Raw genomic sequence first — 20,153 nt, forward strand, 5'->3', positions numbered from 1 at the left:
AAATAGATGGGGAAACAGTGTCAGACTTTATTTTTCTGGGCTCCAAAATCACTGCAGATGGTGATTGAAGCCATGAAATTAAAAGACACTTACTACTTGGAAGGAAAGTTATGACCAACCTAGAGAGCATATTAAAAAGTAGAGACATTACTTTGCCAACAAAGGTCCATCTAGTCAAGGCTATGATTTTTCTAGTGGTCATGTATGGATGTGAGAATTGGACTATAAAGAAAGCTGAGCACCAAAGAATTGATGCTTTTGAAATGTGATGTTTGAGAATACCCTTGAGAGTCCCTTGGACTGCAAGGAGATCCAACCAGTCCATACTAAAGGAGATCAGGCTTGGGTGTTCATTGGAAGGATTGATGTTGAAGCTGAAACTCCAGTGCTTTGGCCACCTGATGTGAAGAGCTGACTCATTTGAAAAGACCCTGATGCTGGGAAAGATTGAAGGCAGGAGGAGAAGGGGACGACAGAGGATGAGATGGTTGGATGGCATCACCAACAGAATGGACATGGGTTTGGGTGGACTCTGGTAATTGGTGTGGACAGGGAGGCCTGACATGCTGCAGTTCATGGAGTCGCAAAGAGTCAGACACGACTGAGTGACTGAACTGAACTGAATCTAGATTTTGCTGGTTATGTTCCCTTTGTGTTGTTTAGTGTGTCTCTCGATCCCATGTTTCCTGTAACTTGAAAGATTTAAAAGCATGATCAGATTCAGATTCAATTCTCATCAAAGAATATCTCATAATTGGTATTACATATTTCCATCAGGAGACACCTAAGAGTGGTTTTCTCTCTGCAGTAATAGCAGTCACTGGTGATCATTATTGAGATTTATTATTTCACTAGGACATCGTTTTAGCCTAAAGATGTTGAAACTGAGGTTCAGTTAGGTTCAGTTACTTTTACATAGTCACAGAGGAACTATGGAAAAACTCATTAGCAATTCCTTTTGGCTCTAACTTCAAAATATAGCTTGAATAGGACTTTTTACACCTGTTCCCTCACTTACCTTACCACATCAGTTCAATGTTTTCTGTTATCCAGACTACTTCTGTAGCATCTTAATTACCCAGTTTCAATTCTTACTTCCTCCAGTCTGTGTTCCACATAGTAGCTGAGCCAAGCTTTCAAAACAACAGACCAAGTCACTGCTTTTAACCTTCTAGTGACATCCCATTTCACACAGAATAAAAGGCAAATTCCTTGAGGTTTACAGGTTCCTGCATTAATGGCTCCTGGGTTTGGCGTTTATTTTCTGCTCTCTTCTCCTCACTGTTCTGTAGCCAGATGCCCCTTTGGTCTTCTTTGAACGTTGCAAACACTTTCTAACTCAGGGCCTGCGCTCATTTTGCATTTATACCAAATGCTCTCATCTCAGATGTTTGCATGCTTCATTTTCCAATTCACTGAGATTTTTACTCATCACTGAGATTTTTACTCATCCTTCACCTTCACAGAATGAGATTTTGTGACCTTCCCACCTAAAATTGAAGTGTCCATTCTTCTTTGTTCTCATACCCTTCTTTTTGTTTTATTTCTGAGCTGACTTATGAATACCTGATGTTGCATGCTCTGATGGACTGTCTTCCCTACTTGCATGTGGATTATATGAAGGGAGGGCTTCATGTTGTTCATCCTGTTAATATGATAGGGCTAAAATAGTGTCTGTCTGGTAGTGTCTGCCTAGTCATGTAAATATTTTAATAACAGGATGAATGAATGAATTGGAACAAGAAACTACATTGAATAACTCCTAGTCTTCATCAGAACTTGTCCAGGTGACACTGTGTGATGAATCTGAGCTTCTGTTTTGGACTCTATAGCAGGAATTCTGGGTTTACATACTTCATGAGGCCCCTGTAGTGCTGTTTTTCCTGATCACTTTGGAAAATTACTCCCTCACTCTCCATCAGTCTCTGCTCTATTTTCCAGTCATAACAAACTTTCTCTACCCTCCAGTTGTTTATACATGATGTTGCTTCTCCCTGGAAAGCTTCACTCTCACATTATTTCTGGGTAATCCTACTTATGCAAATATAGCTTAGAAATCGCTTCCTCTGGAAGGTCTTCCCTACTCTCCACTTCCTCTCCAAGTATGGGTAAGAAACCCCTCCGATATGCCCTCGGGGCTGTTGGGCACTTTCCTCCCATAACACTTCTCACACTCTAGTTAGTGCTACATACTTAAGGGCTAACTTTCCCCTAACTTGTCATTTATCCCTGGAGCTGACATTATATATGGAACATAGTTCAACAAACATGGAATTAGTGAAAGGGAATGTACCAGGTACTTGTTTTTCTTGGGAAACAAGAGAAAAGAGATACTTTGGGGCAGGAGTCAGTTGACGAAGCCTTGAAGAATGCACATGAAATTTTTTACCCACCTCCAGTGTATAACACTGGACTTTCCCTCCATATCTACTCTATAAATTGTAGTAACCTGACACTGGAGGAACAACAGTTATATGAATCATGCCAGCCAATTAAACATGCTGTGTATATATTTTGTGAATTGAGTACTGGAATATATGTAATGAAACAACATAATCTCTCTTATTTTCATCAAGGTAAAACTACCATGAAAAAAAATGAACGTCTTTTTTTTTTTTTTTTTCCCACAGCAGATTATTTTCATCTAATCATCTCTGTTTGTGCCTTGACAGAATTTTAAAGTGTGAGTGAGCAGGATGGCAGTTTAAATGCTGTGTTTTCCTCCTTTTGCTTCTAGCAAAATGATGTAATAATGGGAATGATGATATGATACCCTTACAGACAAGGCACAAACAAGGTTGAGTGTTAATGTTGAGTAATTAAATGACTGTATCTCAGAGGTAGGGATCAGTGTCAGCCATTTTCTACATGATTTCCTCTTGATCAGAGTTCTTTTTCTAGACTCCACCACATTCAATATTCTCATGAACTCTGAGGGTAGATTATAAGGAAAATATGTCTTTTGACACATAAATGTAAATGAAAAGTAAAGGGATGGTCTTCAGGATCCAGGTATCCCTCAATATTCACTGAATACACTGGCATTTAGTAGTTGCTGAGTACCTTTATTGAGTGCCTATTATGTGCCAGGCACCGTGGTGGCCTCAGTGTCAGTCTCACACTGTAGCTGTGAACACACTGTATTTCCTGCCTTCCAGGACCTTACCATGCACAGCAGTTATGCAGACAAGAATCAGATGATTTCAGGGAGGATTCTTTAATGACAATGGAGATACATGCCTATATGTGATGAAAGTGTAAACAGGGAAACCTCCTTTAACTGAGGTGGGATCAGATATGTCCTAAGTAACTGGAGATAGAATGATCTGTTTGTTTCCAAGGCAAACCATTCAATATCACAGTAATCCAAGTCTATGCCCCAACCAGTAATGCTGAAGAAGCTGAAGTTGAACGGTTCTATGAAGACCTACAAGATCTTTTAGAACTAACACCCAAAAAAGATGTCCTTTTCATTATAGGGGACTGGAATGCAAAAGTAGGAAGTCGAGGAACACCTGGAGTAACAGGCAAATTTGGCCTTGGAATGCAGAATGAAGCAGGGCAAAGACTAATAGAGTTTTGCCAAGAAAATGCACTGGTCATACAAACACCCTCTTCCAACAACACAAGAGAAGACTCTATACATGGACATCACCAGATGGTCAACACTGAAATCAGGCTGATTATATTCTTTGCAGCCAAAGATAGAGAAGCTCTATATAGTCAGCAAAAACAAGACCAGGAGCTGACTGTGGCTCAGACCATGAACTCCTTATTGCCAAATTCAGACTTAAATTGAAGAATGTAGGGAAAACCACTAGACCATTCAGGTATGACCTAAATCAAATCCCTTATGATTATACAGTGGAAGTGAGAAATAGATTTAAGGGACTAGATCTGATAGATAGAGTGCCTAATGAACTATGGTATGAGGTTCGTGACATTATACTGGAGACAGGGATCAAGACCATCCCCATGGAAAAGAACTGCAAAAAAGCAAAATGGCTGTCTGGGGAGGCCTTACAAATAGCTGTGAAAAGAAGAGAAGTAAAAAGCAAAGGAGAAAAGGAAAGATATAAACATCTGAATGCAGAGTTCCAAAGAATAGCAAGAAGAGATAAGAAAGCCTTCTTCAGCGATCAATGCAAAGAAATAGAGGAAAACAACAGAATGGGAAAGACTAGAGACCTCTTCAAGAAAATTAGAGATACCAAGGGAAAATTTCATGCAAAGATGGGCTCGATAAAGGACAGAAATGGTATGGACCTAACAGAAGCAGAAGATATTAAGAAGAGATGGCAAGAATACACAGAAGAACTGTACAAAACAGATCTTCATGACCCAGATAATCACGATGGTGTGATCACTGACCTAGAGCCAGACATCCTGGAATGTGAAGTCAAGTGGGCCTTAGGAAACATCACTACAAACAAAGCTAGTGGAGGTGATGGAATTCCAGTTGAGTTATTTCAAATCCTGAAACGTGGTGCTGTGAAAGTGCTGTACTCAATATGCCAGCATAATTTGGAAAACTCAGCAGTGGCCACAGGACTGAAAAAGGTCAGTTTTCATTCCAGTCCCAAAGAAAGGCAATGCCAAAGAATGCTCAAACTACCACACAATTGCACTCATCTCACATGCTAGTAAAGTAATGCTCAAAATTCTCCAAGCCAGGAGAACTTCCTGATGAACTTCCAGATGTTCAAGCTGGTTTTAGAAAAGGCAGAGGAAGCAGAGATCAAATTGCCAACATCCGCTGGATCATGGAAAAAGCAAGAGAGTTCCAGAAAAACATCTATTTCTGCTTTATTTTTTTTTTTCTTTCTCAGTTCTTCACTAAGCTTCCCACTCCCTTTGATTTAGCACCCACTGTTGATTCTTTCTTGCTCAGATCAATCTATGATGGTTTCAGGATGGTGATTTTTTTTTTTTTTTTCCCATCCTGGACCCTCCTCCCTCCTCCCTCCCCATACCATCCCTCTGGGTCGTCCCAGTGCACCAGCCCCAAACATCCAGCATCGTGCATTGAACCTGGACTGGCATCTCGTTTCATACATGACATTTCACATATTTCAATGCCATTCTCCCAAATCTTCCCACCCTCTCCCTCTCCCACAGAGTCCATAAGCCTGTTCTATACATCAGTGTCTCTTTTGCTGTCTCGTATACGGGGTTATCATTACCATCTTTCTAAATTCCATATATATGCGTTAGTATACTGTATTGGTGTTTGTCCTTCTGGCTTACTTCACTCTGTATAATAGGCTCCAGTTTCATCCACCTCATTAGAACTGATTCAAATGTATTCTTTTTAATGGCTGAGTAATACTCCATTGTGTATATGTACCACTGCTTTCTTATCCATTCATCTGCTGATGGACATCTAGGTTGCTTCCATGTCCTGGCTATTATAAACAGTGCTGCGATGAACATTGGGGTACACGTGTCCCTTTCCCTTCTGGTTTCCTCAGTGTGTATGCCCAGCAGTGGGATTGCTGGATCATAAGGCAGTTCTATTTCCAGTTTTTTAAGGAATCTCCACACTGTTCTCCATAGTGGCTGTACTAGTTTGCATTCCCACCAACAGTGTAAGAGGGTTCCCTTTTCTCCACACCCTCTCTAGCATTTATTATTTGTAGACTTTTGGATTGCAGCCATTCTGACTGGTGTGAAATGGTATCTCATAGTAGTTTTGATTTGCATTTCTCTGATAATGAGTGATGTTGAGCATCTTTTCATGTGTTTATTAGCCATCTGTATGTCTTCTTTGGAGAAATGTCTATTTAGATCTTTGGCCCATTTTTTGATTGGGTCATTTATTTTTCTGGAGTTGAGCTGTAGGAGTTGCTTGTATATTTTTGAGATTAGTTGTTTGTCGGTTGCTTCATTTGCTATTATTTTCTCCCATTCTGAAGGCTGTCTTTTCACCTTGCTAATAGTTTCCTTTGATGTGCAGAAGCTTTTAAGTTTAATTAGGTCCTATTTGTTTATTTTTGCTTTTATTTCCAATATTCTGGGAGGTGGGTCATAGAGGATCCTGCTGTGATGTATGTCAGAGAGTGTTTTGCCTATGTTCTCCTCTAAGAGTTTTATAGTTTCTGGTCTTACGTTGAGATCTTTAATCCATTTTGAGTTTATTTTTGTATATGGTGTTAGAAAGTGTTCTAGTTTCATTCTTTTACAAGTGGTTGGCCAGATTTCCCAGCACCACTTGTTAAAGAGATTGTCTTTAATCCATTGTATATTCTTGCCTCCTTTGTCAAAGATAAGGTGTCCATATGTGCGTGGATTTATCTCTGGGCTTTCTATTTTGTTCCATTGATCAATATTTCTGTCTTTGTGCCAGTACCATACTGTCTTGATAACTGTGGCTTTGTAGTAGAGCCTGAAGTCAGGTAGGTTGATTCCTCCAGTTCCATTTTTCTTTCTCAAGATCGCTTTGGCTATTCGAGGTTTTTTGTATTTCCATACAAATTGTGAAATTATTTGTTCTAGCTCTGTGAAGAATACTGTTGGTAGCTTGATAGGGATTGCATTGAATCTATAAATTGCTTTGGGTAGTATACTCATTTTTACTATATTGATTCTTCCAATCCATGAACATGGTATATTTCTCCATCTATTAGTGTCCTCTTTGATTTCTTTCACCAGTGTTTTATAGTTTTCTATATATAGGTCTTTAGTTTCTTTAGGTAGATATATTCTTAAGTATTTTATTCTTTTCGTTGCAATGGTGAATGGAATTGTTTCCTTAATTTCTCTTTCTGTTTTCTCATTATTAGTGTATAGGAATGCAAGGGATTTCTTATTGACTATGCCAAAGCCTTTGACTGTGTGGATCATAATAAACTGTGGGAAATTCTGAAAGAGATGGGAATACCAGACCACCTGATCTGCCTCTTGAGAAATTTGTATGCAGGTCAGGAAGCAACAGTTAGAACTAGACATGGAACAACAGACGGGTTCCAAATAGGAAAAGGAGTACGTCAAGGCTGTATATTGTCACCCTGCTTATTTAACTTCTATGCAGAGTACATTATGAGAAACGCTAGGCTGGAAGAAGCACAAGCTGGAATCAAGATTTCTGGGAGAAATATCAATAACCTCATATGTGCAGATGACACCACCCTTATGGCAGAAAGTGAAGAGGAACTAAAAAACCTCTTGATGAAAGTGAAAGTGGAGAGTGAAAAAGTTGGCTTAAAGCTCAACATTCAGAAAATGAAGATCATGGCATCTGGTCCCATCACTTCATGGGAAATAGATGGGGAAACAGTGTCAGACTTTATTTTTCTGGGCTCCAAATCACTACAGATGGTGACTGCAGCCATGAAATTAAAAGACGCTTACTCCTTTGAAGGAAAGTTATGACCAACCTAGATAGCATATTCAAAAGCAGAGACAATACTTTGCCAACAAAGATTCGTCTAGTCAAGGCTATGGTTTTTCCTGTGTTCATGTATGGATGTGAGAGTTGGACTGTGAAGAAGGCTGAGTGCCGAAGAATTGATGCTTTTGAACTGTGGTGTTGGAGAAGACTCTTGAGAGTCCCTTGGACTGCAAGGAGATCCAACCAGTCCATTCTGAAGGAGATCAGCCCTAGGATTTCTTTGGAAGGAATAATGCTAAAGCTAAAACTCCAGTACTTTGGCCACCTCATGCGAAGAGTTGACTCATTGGAAAAGACTCTGATGCTGGGAGGGATTGGGGGCAGGAGGAGAAGGGGACAACAGAGGATGAGATGGCTGGATGGCATCACTGACTCGATGGACATGAGTTTGGGTGAACTCCGGGAGTTTGTGATGGACAGGGAGGCTGGCCTGCTGCGATTCATGGGGTTGCAAAGAGTTGGACACGACTGAGTGACTGAACTGAACTGAACTGAACTGGAGATAGTCTTCTTTATTTGTAATATCAAGAGCTGCTGAAATTGTCAAAATATAGCACAATGAATTTGGGCACTGGTTAAGAGCTGATTCTGAACTGAATCCCAAATCATCACCTTTATAGGAATTGATGGGAAATGGTGTGGTTTGGCAACATCCCCCAAAACAGTTGTAGAAACAAAATCTTTAGAGAATACAGGATTTGAAGGGGAAATGGTAGTTATCTTCAAATAATTGAAAAGCTGTCATATGAAAGGTAGACTGCATTTAGTTTTGTACTTTCTGAAAGGCAGAACCAGACCAACCTTGGGAACCATAGGAAGGCACATTTTTACTCTGCAAAAAGTTCTTAACAGCTGAAACTGCCTGAATGTGAAACAGGCTGCCCTGGGGGAGTCATCGACAGTTTTAAAGCAGGGAATGACATAATGTAAGCAGAGCTGCAGAGTATAATGTTAGAGCAGTATTAGTAGATATTTCCATTGTTTGTAGGATGGGCATCCTGTGCACTAACCATGCCACTGACTGTCAGAAGCAATTTTGTCTTTCTGTTCCGGGACCTCAGATTCTTAAATCTCTGGCAGGTTTGTCTGGCTTTAGGAGAAATCTCTTGGCTTGAATTATAATAATTACCTAGAGTAGAAGGGCTTCCCTCAAAGCTCAGATGGTAAAGAATCTGCTTGCAATGCAGGCAACCTGGGGTCAATCCCTGCATCAGGAAGATTTCCCTGGATAGGGAAATGGCAACTCACTCCAGTATTCTTGCCTGGAAAGTCCCATGACCAAGGAGCTTGGTGTGCTATGGTCCATAAGGTTGCAAAGAGTTGGACACAATTCAAAAAACTTAGCACTAGCACTGCAGCAATAATCTCTGGGTGCATACATTTTAATAGGTAATATACTTTAAACAATCTAATAGCTGTAGCGGGTAGTGAAACAATATTGCTATGATATAATAATCTGATAGTTGTTTTAGGATTTTTACTCTGTACCTGTATATTGGTATATTTTAAGAAGCATGACTGGCCTTTGGTGTACTGAAATCAACACAGTGCTTCAAGTTATTCAGTGAATGTAAAGCACTGACCAAGTTTCTATGGCAGAAATAAGGAGGCATCTTATTTGTCCCTGACCTCAAGGGGCTGAGTTTAATGGTAGAGATATAGCTTGCTTGCAAAAATTATACTGAAATAAAAATTATCATTTTTAGTTAAGGAGACTAGGTGCTATTAAAATTTGAAATAAAGAGATAACACTTTTAAGGGAAGAATAAAGGGAGATTGTGTGAGCGTATGGATGCTTTTGAATGGCTTATTAGGTAGGTTAAGCTCCTCATTAACCTCTAAAGTCATAAATGGAGTCAGACAAATCTCTATGTATTTCTGGAAATGAATGTTAAATGGGGTCACCATTGTTCCAGAAATCAAGAGTCCTTTTTAAAAGTGATTCACAAGACATAGAGTGTTTTACATATGTGCCTTACAGTTGGGGAATGGCTTAAACACAATTCCATGGCAGCCACGAACTGTATTTACTCAACAGTGCCGAGTTCTGCCTTAACAGTCTGTTGCCCATAGCGTTCTTAAAAGCAGGAGGAGGAAGTGAAGGGAATTAAGCCTGGTTCAGGCACATGTATTTGCAAGTTGTCATTCTATCATCCCTGAATGCCTTTCCCATAGGTACTTCGCTGAAAAAATTACTTTATATATTGTTTAACTGGAGATAGTAGGCTGTCTTCATAATGTATTTCTAATCCTTAAATAAGAATATATGAAGGCTGAGATATCATGCATTTGGGGGAAAGCTGTTACCTGAAAGTGACTTAAATTCATTTCCTTGGAATTGTCTGATTTTTAAATCTTAGTATAATTACTCTTTCTATTTTGTACAGAAATATTATTATTTTGACCTGTGTATAGAACTATCATAAATTTCAGTCTATTTTAATATGCTGGAGAACTAGTTTAAGTTTTGCTGAAAATGAATTTAGTAGGAAACTAACTCCTTACCTTAGGAGTTACTTTAGACCTTACCCCCAAAGAACTTACACCATAAACCATGCTTATGTACTCCTTTCATCAGTTTAATATTTAAGTTTCCTTGTTATTTCTTTCAAAAACAGAACAAAGGGGTTGGGTTACTGAAGAGAATTTATACACAATGTCTCCTGCCCATGTCTATGGAAATAATGCTGCCCGAGTTTACAGCCTCCTTGAATTTATTGGCAGCTTCACAATGGCAGAAACTTAAAGGAGGTTAAATAAAGTAAGGCTGAGAAAAACTAGAAAAACTTAAAGGCCTTTGAGACTTCTCTTAGAAACAGAATGACCAAATTTAACTGTGAAAATCATAGTATATTACAATCTTGGAATTGAAATTGTCCAGAGTCTGGAAGTTAATCCAAATCCAGTGGTGGAATTATCATCTGCTTTGGGATCTTTTACAAATAGTATGCCATACTCTTAGAATTATCCATGACCGTTATGATCAGTCCAATTTCTCTGTTTTAATTTTGGGGAGATTTCTTATAGTTTTGAGAAGTGAAACCACACTCCTAACCCCGGAATGCACACTTGTGGCTGTGAAGTAGCCATGGGTATAAGGTAGAGCCAGACTGACCAAATATTATTTGGGATAGGTGTGAGGATGTGAAAGTCTGTTTAGAAGTACACACAAGCTACTTTAAGGCTGTTAAATACCCAGGTCTATCTAGAATCTCTTTAGGAGCTCCTGAATATTCTTAGAATTGCCCTAAGACCCCTGTACTAACTAGCGTATGAAAACACCATACGCTAGACCTGCTAGGATTTTCAGAAGATGACATTCCCTTTTGTAATGACAGTCCCATCTGAACCTGCCCATTCACATAACAGTATGTCCCCAGAAAGACCTGTCAAGCATAAAGATAATATATTCAGAGGTTCAGTGGCATACCCTGAACTGTGTTTGTGACCTATAGCAATTCCAGGGACCCCTGTTTGACCACTGCCACCTCTAACTGCAAAAGGCCTGCAATCTAGTCGGTTATATAAAGTAACCTTCACTGACAATGTGTGTCTGAATTTTAAAAAATATATGTGGCTATGGTTTCCACTGGAAGAGACAAAGCAGTCAGTCGGCTCTTGTATTTTGAATTTGTTTGCATTTCTTTGCTGTTCATTTCTCCCCTTGCAAAAAGCAGCACCTATTCATCCCTCAGTCCATTTTCCTTTTTAAGGAGTAGAAAAGAAAAGTCCAGAACACATCTTTGTTTTTGTGTGTGCCATTCTGGAAGAAACCTATCGAGGCCCAGTGATTGTTTGAAAATCAGGGAAATAAAGCAAGGGACATATTCCCTTTTTCTCTTTGAAGTGGGCATGACATTTGTACATATCATGAGTGACTTGAAATCATTCTTTTTAATAACGTCGGTCTGTCAATTTAAAATACATTCTTCATTCTATAATGACAAGATTAGAACATTTATATTCAGACAGCTTTTAAAAGAAAATTAGAAGGCAATGAAACTCCTCTGAGGTTTTTAACATTAGACTTATACTGAATTAAATGAATTATTCCTAAATTTCCTACTATTTTCAGCTTTGGTATAATAATTAAAGTGCTCAGCATTGATGTTGTAAAGGTTGGCAGTTGTTAATAACTTCCATTTTATAGAACAAGTGATCTTGCTATAAATATTCGTCATATTCTTCCTGAGATCATCCAAATTCTACTCTTTCTCCACCATAAATAAAAAATATATGTATATTTATTTTAAAGCACTTTTTTGTTGTCTCTTAGACATTATTTGAATGTTGGTATTTCTATTCAGTAAGTAAATTACGATAATGCTGTGGAATTAGAGAATGTGAGCATAGAATCCTAAGGTTTTGTAAGCATTTCTTGAATTAAGATAAAGATTTAGCTGAAACCCAGGAAATGTATTTTCAAATCTTAAAGTAGGTTCATGAGAACCTAATTATGCAGAGAAGACACAAGGCAGTGCTTTTTGTTAATTTTATTTTTTCTAACTAGGGCCTTGGCCTCAAAATTCTAGGTGCAATTATTGGCTTTGCTGAGCTCATCTATGCTTTAAGACATAAAATAACAGTAAACCGAATGGCCTTTTAGGCTTCTTTCTTCTAGGCCTATATCTAATTTTGAACCTTAAAATCACATCCTCTCAAAACCTTAATAAACACCAGGAAATCAGAAAGAAATGAAAATATGTCCCTAAGGTGTAAGTCTTAAACTATCTTCCAAAAGGTTACCTGCATAAACCCTGTACTGTTTTTGCTTCCCCTTCACAAATCCTGACACATGGAAGACAAATTGAGTGGAAAGGCCAGACCAACAGACACTGTACATGCCAGAGTTTATGATCTCTCTTATCAATGTACCCGTTGGCTTCACTCTTAAGAACCCTGGAACAAATGTGTGTATTTGCTAGAACATTATCAGGGACTCTTTACCTTGGAAGTGGAGTATAGGGAGGGAGAGTTTTTGTTGTTGCCCTAGAGGCCATCAGTAATTTCTTCTTGCATATCTGAAAGGCAGGGTGCTATGGTAAGAGGAACATAGCTCAGGGATCTTACGGACTTGAGTTCAGTTCATAGGTTTGGCAGTTACTGGGCTTTCCTGGTGGCTCAGACAGTAAAGAACCCGCCTGCAATGCCAAAGACCTGGGTTCGATCCCTGGGCAGGGAAGATCCCCTAGAGGAGGACATGGCAACACACTCCAGAATTCTTGCCTAGAGAATCCCCATGGACAGAGGAGCCTGGAGGCTACAGTCTATGGGGTCACAAAGAGTTGGACACAACTGAGTGACTAAGCATAGCACAGCACAGAGATGAATGTCCTTTAGTTAGTTAACTTTAATTTTCTCAGTCTCAAATATGCAAATCAAAACTTTAGGATTATTATGAGAATTAAATATATCAAATATCACCTAGGAATGCAAGGTTGGTCCAGCACTAAAAACCAATTATAATTTGCCACACTAACAGACTTGAGAGGAAAACTACATGATATATCAATAAATGCAGAAAAGACATTCAATATCTATCATGATAAAAATATCAGTGACCTAGAATTAGAAAGAAGTGTCCCCATGTGATAAATTCATTTATAAAAATTCACGTCTAACACCATACTTAATCATGAAATTTCCCCCTAAGGTAACTTTTCCCCTAAGATCAGGAACTAGGCAAGATTTTCCCCTTTTACTTCTGCTTCTCAGTGTTTGATTGGAAGTTCTAGAAACTCTAGAAACATGTAAGGAAGCTCAGTCTCTCTAGTCATTAAGGAAATGTAGCCTCTCATTATTGTTAGAAGATATAACAGCAGCAGCAACAATCCTGTTGATAAGTGTATGGTACGTCAGAAACTCATACACTGGTGGTAGAACAGCCACTTTTGAAAAAAGTTGACAGTTCCTCTAAAAGTTAAATGTGCACTTACCATATGACTCAGCAAGCCTGCTGCTGCTGCTGCTAAGTCATTTCAGTCATGTTTGACTCTGTGCGACCCCATAGATGGCAGCCCACCAGGCTCCCCCGTCCCTGGGATTCTCCAGGCAAGAACACTGGAGTGGGCTGCCATTTCCTTCTCCAATGCATGAAAGTGAAAAGTAAAAGTGAAGTCACTCAGTCGTGTCCGACTCTTCGAGGCCCCATGGACTGCAGCCTACCAGGCTCCTCTGTCCATGGGATTTTCCAGGCAAGAGTACTGGAGTTGGTTGCCATTGCCTTCTCCTCAGCAAACCTACTCCCATGCATTTATGAGAATTTAAAGCATCTATGTGAATGTTTATAGTAGCATTATTCATAAGCACAAAAACTAGACACAACCCAAATGTACTTAAATGAGTGAGTGGATAATCTAATTCTGTTACATTAAGGAATCCCCTGGTGGTCCAGTGGTTAAGAGTCCAGGCTTCCAATACAGGGAGTGTGGATTTCATACTTGTTCAGGGAACTAAGATCCTACATGTTATGTAACATGGCCAAAAGAAATGTGTTACCTCCATACGATGGAGTTATGACTTGGTAATAGAAATGAATTCAAATGAATATGTTATTGATACTTAACAAAAACACAGATGGTTCTCAAATGCATTTTGCCAAATGAAAAAACCTAATCTTAAAATTTATACAGTGTACAATGTACAGTTCTGTTTATGTGGCACTCTGGAAAAGGCAAAAAAGTAGGTTAAAAAAACAAATCACTAATTGTCAGGAATTAATGGTGAAGGAAGAGCCTGAACACAAATGGGAAGACTTGGAAATTTTTTGAGGTGTTGTAATTTTTCCAACTGTGCTTTTGGAGTGGTTATAAGAATATATGTTTGTGTCAAAATCAAATAACTGTACAACGAAAAAGTTAATTTTCTTCTATGAAAATTAAAAAAGGGGAAAAATCCAAGCATATGTGTTATCTCTCAAAACACATATGGTTTTTATAATGAGAATAACAGTGCTTGGCAAAAATAATCTTAGGTTTTATTGAACTCAAATCTTTGAAAAAATAATATAACCTTGTTCATGCAGGTAAACTATGATTTTAAAAATATAATTTCAAAAATCAAAGCTAAAAAGCTATTAAACTAAACTAAAACTCAAATTCTGACCTTCTATAAAATAAATATCCCTTAGAAGAGTAGTTGATAAATAACAGGTGGTAATTATTAGTAGTAATATAAACATAATTAAACAGCAATATTAATAATAACAATAATATGTGAAATCCTTATTTGTCACTTGTTTTTAAAAATAAACTTTATTTTTAAATACCATAGGAATAGCTAAAATTTCTCATCCTGAACTGGTTGAAAAAATATTGAAATAAATACTACTTTTTGTTTTGTTTTCCTAGCATTAGTAAACTTATTTTTCCCATTCTTATTTAAGCTTTTGAAATAAGCTTTCAATGACAAAATATCAAACTATATTCAAAAGCAGATGTATAAATTGCCAGCCTTTGGCACAGTATGAACAGAACCATAAGTAAGAACAACAGCAGCAGGTGGCAAGAAGTGGGAAGATCTGTGGCTACAAATGTTCATGGTAGGATAAAAATATAGAACAGCTTGTGTCCCAGTGCAGTACTAGTTAGACTAATCATGCCTGTGTTTGGGTTCATATTCTACACATCAACAAATTTCTTGTAGTTTTTGGCTTTACCAGTAACAATGTGTGGTTGGAAGAGGTTAGATTTTTAGATTTTCAAAATGTTGTCATAGACCTGTGTGATACAGTGGGAGTCTTCAGAAACCCCCCCTACTTCAGGGCAGAGTGTAACCCAAGTGTCCTTGAATGTCCAAATACTTTGGCCAAATGACTTTTTTGAGCTCTTTGGAGTAAAACAGCCTGTGCTGGTCTTGGCAGCCATATAAATAGTATAACTTTGCAGCTCGTCAGAGGTACTCTAAGTGTTTAAGTGTTTTACCCTTATCCAAACCCAAGATTTAGTTTCATTTGGTGTTACCTTCCATGGGACAGGTAAGGGTTGATCAGGAATTTCATTTTACCCTTCTACATACATATGCACAGACACATATGCACACACACAACGACATTAAGTATAATGCAAGGAGCACCCCTGTGGTTTTCATAATAATAACTCCAAGGTATTTAAAGGTTTCATTTTCATCCCTTTCTCACAGCATTGAGGATCCAGTGAGTTTGATTAGGCGTTTGAAGTCTATCAGTCATCATGGTAGTACTGAAAAAAAAAAAAAAAGAATAAACATTTTTGTTAAACCAGATAGCTCTGGGCTGCATGTCCATTAGAATATGAACTTGATGATGAATGAATGATACTGAAATCTCCTTGTTTTTAGCTAATCAGTCAAGAGACAGCTCAGAAGACAAAATCCTGAAAATACCTTTTCCCGTTCCAGTGAAGAGTTCGAACAGGTGTTTTGGGTCACAGATGGTTATAGATGTGTGCAGGGGCATGGATTTTGGGCACACACGGTGAGATGACCTGTCAACTGTTCCAGTTCCTGCAATGATTCCTACCTGGCGGTTCCACCAAGATCATTACCAGTCTTTTCCCTAAGAAGTCCACTGCCTTCACCTGCATGAAACACACTTGTGGTACATTAATTGAACAATAAAATTCAAGGTTTCAAAGGTTACCTGGAGGTTATTTCAAAAGGATATATGCAACCGTTCAAGGTTTTGGATACATGTCCTGTCCCAGATTATCTCCTGATAGTGCTTCCAAGATTTTCAAACACAAAAGTATTAGATAGAAAATGGAAAAAAACAACATTTATGAGCCTTGTTAGACATTGTAATTAGGCAGTTCAGGAGGAAGCTCTGGACCCATTTGGGGATCTTCATTAGAACCATTGTTAGTTTGCATGAAATTCCCTAATTTCTTAATATGTTGGTAGAAGGTTTGCTTCTGCTATTGGATTTTAATCTTTGAGAGTGTGTAGGGAATCTACTAACTTTCAGTTTCTTTCTTGGCATTAATTCATGAATCCTTGTTCAAACAGCTGTTGCCTTTTGAACATAGTGATCTCTTTCCTTCAAGGATTTAGGCAGGAGTTCCCTCAAGTATACTGCAATTTCTTTCACCCAGATGCAGTCCTTGACCCTAATTACCAAAAGCTAAAGCAGAAGATTAGTTCCTTTTTAGTGCTCTGTGTCTCTATGCTGCATGACATATTAATTTTTTTGGAAAATGAGCTACTTATTATTTTATTGGTATAAAAACTCCAGAAGTTTCTTTTTTAAAAAAATTCTGCATACTACATATTTATGGTTCTGATTTTATATCTTATTACATCTTATATATACACGGCATCATTTACTCATTTATAATAATAGCAAATACATATAGGATAAAGTAAGTACCAGGCATTATTCTCACACTTTAATCATTTAATATTCACACTCATCTGTAAATTAATTACCATTGGTGGCTCAGATGGTAAAGATTCTTCCTGCCATGCAGGCGACCCGGGATCGATCCCTGGGTTGGGAAGATCCCCTGGAGAAGAAAGTGGTAACCCACTCTAGTATTCTTGCCTGGAGAATTTCCATGGACAGAGGAGCCTGGTGGGCTACATTACGTGGATTTGCAAAGAGTTGGACACGACTGAGCAACTAACACCCACACACACTTTCTAATTTTGAAGTTGAGTAAACAGAAGCAGAGAGATTGAAAAGTTTATCGAAGATCAATAATTCATATTTTGCCAGTAATTCATATATGCTCATTCTTGTACATGAGCAAAACCATCCCTCTTATCCACCCACTCTTACTTTTTCTTTCTTTAGAAACCAAATGTGTGCAAAATGCTAAGATCTCAAAACTGAATGAGACTTGGTTTCTACCTTGAGGTAGCTCATGGTGTCACAGAAAAATACGCACCTATACTAGAAGTGCCTTGGGAGTGCTACAGATGCTTAGGGAACATGGTAGCAAATACCGCATAAAGGCATTACGAAAGCTTTTCCAGTGGTGATGGCATCTGAGCCTCACTCTGAAAAGTAGAAGTTTTCAGGACAAAAGAGATAACATGAAGAAAATGTGGCTGAATGACCAGGTTATTGAAGGAATAAGGAGACGTTGACTGTGAGATTATGAACTTAACTACAGTGGGAAATTATAGGAAGAGCTGTTACAGATTTATCTTTTACTAATTTCTGTTTTTTTTTTCCAGTGTATTCTAAAGAAAGCACTTTGCAAATAGCACCTTTCATAAATAGCAGGCATCTCTATGACTCTTAAGTTTCATTTCTGCCAAGATCAATTTGAGTCTTAAAAAGGAAGCAAGGACATGAATGGTATTTGAGGGAGAGGGGATTTGCAAATCACTGTGTGGGTCACTGGTTTTGTAATGATAAATATTCATATCTTATTTGTGGCATTACCAAATGAATATTTAAAGAAAAATCTCATTTGTACTTCAAAATAGCAACAACAACAGCAACACTAAGTTGATAGGTTGCCTGAGCCTTCAAGTTTCAGAACACTGTATCATGAACTAAGAGTAAATCCCTTTTGAAGTCCCCTTGAGATTTATTTATTTATTTATTTTTAATTGGGGGAAAATTGCTTTACAATATTGTGTTGGTTTCTGCCATACATCAACGTCAATCTGCCACTGATGTATTCCCCTCCCTCGTGATTTCAGTCTTTATGCGTGGAGGGTATTTTACTTATTTATTCACTGCCATATCCCCATGGCATCCGGTCCCATCACTTCATGGCAAATAGATGGGGAAACAGTGGAAATAGTGGCTGACTTTATTTTTTGGGGCTCCAAAATCACTGCAGATGGTGATTGCAGCCAAGAAATTAAAAGATGCTTACTCCTTGGAAGGAAAGTTATGACCAACTTAGACAGTATATTAAAAAGCAGAGTCATTACTTTGTCTACAAAAGTCCATCTAGTCAAGGCTATGGTTTTTCCAGTAGTCATGTATGGTTGTGAGAATTGGACTATAAAGCAAGCTGAGCGCCGAAGAATTGATGCTTTTGAACTCAGGTGTTGGAGAAGACTCTTGAGGGTCCCTTAGACTGCAAGGAGATCCAACCAGTCCATCTTAAAGGAAATCAGTCCTGGGTGTTCCTTGGAAGGACTGATGTTGAAGCTGAAACTCCAATATTTTGGCCACCTGATGCAAAGAGCTGACTCATTTGAAAAGCCCCTGATGCTGGGAAAGATTGAGGGCAAGAGGAGAAGGGGACAACAGAGGATAAGATGGTTGGATGGCATCACCAACTCAATGGACATGAGTTTGGGTAAACTCCGGGAGTTGGTGATGGACAGGGAGGCCTGGCGTGCTGCAGTTCATGGGGTCTCAAATAGTTGGACACGACTGAGCGACTGAAATGAAATGAATAGCAAGGAAAAGAACCTATTTTTGGTGGACTGTTTGACTTGGAAATCAGAGCAGTACAGAAAGATAAGGGCTTTCCTGGTAGCTCAGTGGTAGAGAACCTACCTGCTAAGGCAGAAGATGCAGATTCGATCCCTCTGTCGGGAAGGTTGCCTGCAGAAGGAAATGGCAACTCACTCGAGTATTCATGCTGGACGTAATTTTAGTAATGTACTTACCCTTATTTAAAAAAGAAAAAAACTTTAAATTTTATTCTCTAGTGTTAAAAAGACATATGTTGTTTTCTCCTCCCAAAGGCTTATGCTCGGTGCTCCTCTGAAGTTACACATCTGTACATGTGTAGTGGATTGTGTCTGTAGATCCCCCCACATTCATCCTGTACCTTTTTCTACCCTGCACCGTGCCCCAGCAAGCAGATATCTATGACTGACAGCAACTGCTGGTTCTCATGCTCCCTAACTACCGTTTAGATTTGACCAGTGGGAGGCTTCAGCAGCAGATTAGAAGCTGACAAAAGAGAGGCTGGGGTATATTATTTCCTTGGCTCCCTTCATGCCTGTCTGTGGTTGGCAGTGGCTATGTTCCTGTGTCTAAGCACACGGAATCTGACAGATTTCCTCTTCCCCACCTTTAACTGTCTCCAGGTTCGTTTATCTACTTCCTCTCCTTGCTCTGTGGCCCAGGGGTGATAAAGGTTTCCGGGTACTTGCTACTTAGTTGTAGCAAGCTTCCCTGACTGTTATCTTTTTATCTTAATCCTGCCCACAGCCTTTAAGTAGGCTTCTCTTGTGGCTGAGCTGGTAAAGAATCTGCTTGCAATGCTGGAGGCTCAGGTTCAATCCCTGGGTTGGGAAGATACCCTGGAGAAGGGAAAGGCTACCCACTCCAGTATTCTGGCCTGGAAAATTCCATGGACTATATAGTTCATGGGGTTACAAAGAGTCAGACATGACTGAGCGACTGTCACTTCACTTTTAATAAACTCATCAGTTACTCTGAGTTAACCATCTCTGGTTTCCCTAGTGGCTCAGTGGTAAAGAATCCCCCTGCCAGTGCAGGAGATGCAGGTTTGATCCCTGGGTCGGGAAGATATCCTGGAAAGGGACATGGCAACCCATTCCAGTATTCTTGCCTCGGAAATCCCATGGACAGAGGAGCCTGGTGGGCTACAGTCCTTAGGGTCATAAAAGAGTTGGACAAGACTTAGTGGCTAAACAACAACTATCTCTACTCTACTAGGACAGTATGAGTAGACATACTTTTTCTTGTTCAGTTCAGTTCAGTTCAGTCATTCAGTCGTGTCCGACTCTTTGCGACCCCATGAATCGCAGCACGCCAGGCCTCCCTATCCATCACCAACTCCCAGAGTTCACCCAGACTCATGTCCATCGAGTCAGTGATGCCATCCAGCCATCTCATCCTCTG

General features: G+C 39.0%; 1 protein-coding gene across 1 annotated transcript in view; it reads left to right on the plus strand.

Annotated features, from left to right (window-relative positions):
* The window catches only part of ANO3 (anoctamin 3), a 453,610-nt gene that overhangs the window by 208,456 nt on the left and 225,001 nt on the right, over positions 1–20,153 (plus strand). The window lies entirely within an intron of this gene.

This window comes from Bison bison, unplaced genomic scaffold, assembly GCF_000754665.1.
Source record: "Bison bison bison isolate TAMUID 2011002044 unplaced genomic scaffold, Bison_UMD1.0 scf7180017864531, whole genome shotgun sequence".
NCBI lineage: Eukaryota > Metazoa > Chordata > Mammalia > Artiodactyla > Bovidae > Bison > Bison bison.